The sequence below is a fragment of the Borostomias antarcticus genome, assembly GCF_949987555.1.
Source record: "Borostomias antarcticus genome assembly, chromosome: 12".
Taxonomy (NCBI): Eukaryota; Metazoa; Chordata; class Actinopteri; order Stomiiformes; family Stomiidae; genus Borostomias; species Borostomias antarcticus.
The window spans coordinates 22,551,376-22,554,574 of NC_140245.1; the positions used below are offsets into that span (position 1 = coordinate 22,551,376).

At 61.2% G+C, this 3,199-nt stretch overlaps 1 protein-coding gene across 1 annotated transcript in view; it reads right to left on the bottom strand.

The window, feature by feature from the left end:
- Positions 1-3,199, bottom strand: part of nhej1 (nonhomologous end-joining factor 1) — an 11,943-nt gene that overhangs the window by 3,503 nt on the left and 5,241 nt on the right. The window lies entirely within an intron of this gene.

A 3,199-nucleotide genomic window follows, 5' to 3' on the forward strand; every position in this document is an offset into this window, starting at 1 on the left:
TCTCTCAATGCTGTCAGAGAGAGAGAGGGGCGCTCCTGAACACACTCGGTCAGACCTGGAGGTTTGCATTGATTTATTTTAGTTATTTGTTTGTTTAAATATCGTAAAAATAAATGTATGCTCTGGTGAGCTTTTGGTTCTCATTTGGGCACAGAGAAACCCAATGTGCTCCGTCGAGGCAGTCAGACCGGCCGCTCCTCCTCCTCTTCTCCTCTCCTCCTCCTCTTCTCCTCTCCTCTCCCTCTTCTCTTCTCCTCTCCTCCTCTTCTCTCCTCCTCTCCTCTTCTCCTCTTCTCCTCTTCTCTCCTCTTCTCCTCCGCTCCGTCCTCCCATCTTCTGGTCAGCCTCTCGCTTTTCCAACTTTCATTTTATCCCTCACCTCAAACTCAACCCACCTCAACCCGCCATTGAAATTCATCCGTTAGCCGGGACACTCATCCCTAAGCCGGGATGAGGGCCCCCGACTGGCGGTGGATTTCCCGTGGCGGACCGTCAGTCACCTGGCGTTGGAACGATGATGATTATGATGATGATGATTGACGTGTGGTAAATGAGTCAATGTGACGGAGCTGTGGGTCAATGGCCTCCTCCTGTTTCACAGGTCATATATCTTCTGGAACTTTCCTCTGGCCGTGTCGACACTGAGCCACTCTCATAACCCCCCCCCTCCACGGGAAGAGGGGCGGGGCCTCCTCTCACCTGGGTGACGCCCCCCCCCCCCATCTCTCGCCCCTCGTCCTCAGCGCGGTTGGCGTCTTGGCGAGCGTGCGCCTCCCTCTGCCCAGAGACCAAGAAAGGGGGGCGGAGGGGAGGGGAAGGGGGAGGGGGGGGGGGGGAGGAAGAGGGAGAGGGGGGGGGCGTGTTGATGTTCTCTATTATTAGCTGGTAAACAGCTCTGTTTTTAGCCGCTGGTGTTTTCTCTGATAACCAGGCTCTGTGGCTAGTGTTCCGTACTGGGGGGGGGGGCCCAGCCCATGTTTACTCCGCCCCCGACCTCAGCTTCCTGTTCCCCTCCAGGTACTGCCGCATCACTTCCTCCCGAGCGCCCGGGGCCGTGGCACCGTGCCGGCGTCCCGATCTGATCTACAAACATCATCCGATACCGACGGGCCTGAGATGGACCCCGCTGGGCCTTACAGTGAACACACACACACACACACACCGCGGCACACACGCGCGCGCACACACACACACACACACACACACGATGGCATAAGGAAAAACATATAGAGGCAGGTGAAGTCTTAATCATCCATCTACGAATAAAACCCAGAAGGAGCTTCATTTTACATTCCCCCATAAATCTGTCTACACTTCCCGCTGGAGTACTCTCCCTCTCCTCTCTCTCCCTCCCTCTCCTCTTTCTCTCCCTCTCTCTTCTCCCTCTCCTCTCCCTCTCCTCTCCCTCTCTCCCTCTCTCCCTCTCCCTCTCTCCCTCCTATACATACTCTCACCTGACTCTTTTCCTTCAATCTCATTCTGTGTTTCATATCTTTCTTGCCAATTTTCTTTGTTAGTTTACGTTGATTCCCCTGCTGTTCCCTCTGTCCTGCCTGCCCTCCCCTGCTGTTCCCTCTGTCCTGCCTGCCCACACATCCAGGCTGGTCAGACGGTCAAACATTACGATACGACCGTATTGAACTCTCACAGCACCTTGACGATCAGTGAGAGGAGGTAGGAGAAGGTTAGGGTTTGGAGGGGGGTTCGGGGCGGGGCTTGTCTGAGAGCTGCAGGGGGATTAGTGGAGCCACAGCTGGGTACACAGAGCTTGAACCCGCGCCTCGGGAGGAGACGGCAGGAGAGACTCGGACATCCTCGCCTCGGCCGGCCCTTCCCTGGACGCGCTCACGGGTCCCCCCTGTCCCCCACGGGTCCCCCCCCCGTCCCCCACGGGTCCCCCCTGTCCTCCACGGGTCCCCCCTGTCCCCCACGCCTCCCCCTCTGTCCCCCACGGGTCCCCCCCTGTCCCCCACGGGTCCCCCCCTGTCCTCCACGGGTCCCCCCCATGTCCCCCACGGGTCCCCCCTGTCCCCCACGCCTCCCCCCTGTCCTCCACGGGTCCCCCCATGTCCCCCACGCCTCCCCCCTGTCCTCCACGCCTCCCCCCTGTCCCCCACGGGTCCCCCCATGTCCCCCACGCCTCCCCCCTGTCCTCCACGGGTCCCCCCTGTCCCCCACGGGTCCCCCCCTGTCCCCCACGCCTCCCCCCTGTCCCCCACGGGTCCCCCCCCTGTCCCCCACGCCTCCCCCCCTGTCCTCCACGGGTCCCCCCATGTCCCCCACGCCTCCCCCCCTGTCCCCCACGGGTCCCCCCCTGTCCCCCACGCCTCCCCCCCCTGTCCCCCACGGGTCCCCCCCTGTCCCCCACGCCTCCCCCTCTGTCCCCCATGGGTCCCCCCTGTCCCCCACACTCCATCGCTTGCTCGTCAACGGGAGGGCCGGGCCCCCTGGTAAACGTGACTGGGGAGAGACTGGTCTCTCTCTCACCCCCCCCTCTCTCTCTCCCTCCCTCCCCCTCTCTCCCCCTCTCTCCCTCTCTCGTATTGCACTGAGAGAGAGAGATAGATCAGTCTCTCCCCAGCCACTAGAGAGAGAGAGAGAGAGAGTGGAGAGAGAGAGAGAGAAAGAGAGAGAGAGAAAGAAAGAGAGAGAGAGAAAGAAAGAGAGATAGAGTGGAGAGAGAGAGAGAGAGAGAGAGTGTGTGTGTGGAAGCCTCTCTCTCCCCCAGGCCCGTGTGGTGCTTTACGTGTCCGCTGCCGTGTGGGTGCGTGCTCCCGCTCGCCCCGTCGCTCGCCCCGTCGCTCGCCCCGTCGCTCACCCGCGCCGCAGGCCTGTGATGTCTTGCGGGACGCCACACTCGCCCGTCCAGACGGTGCTGCCCGGGGGGGGGGGGGGCGGGCCGAGCTGGACCAGAACCACAGAGCCATAATTACAGAGAGAGAGAGAGAGAGAGAGAGAGAGAGAGAGAGAGAGAGAGAGGGAGAGAGCCCTGTGGAATTTGTGCGCAACTACGGCGGAAGGAGGAGAGCGAATGAGCGAGTGAGGGAGAGAGGGAGGGAGGGGAGAGAGAGAGAGAGGGAGGGAGGGAGGGAGGGAGGGAGAGAGGGAGGGAGGGAGGGGAGAGAAGAGAAAAAGAGAAAGACGGGGATGATAAAGAGCTCCAAGTACGTCAGGAGGGAGAGAGGGAGAGAGAGAGAAA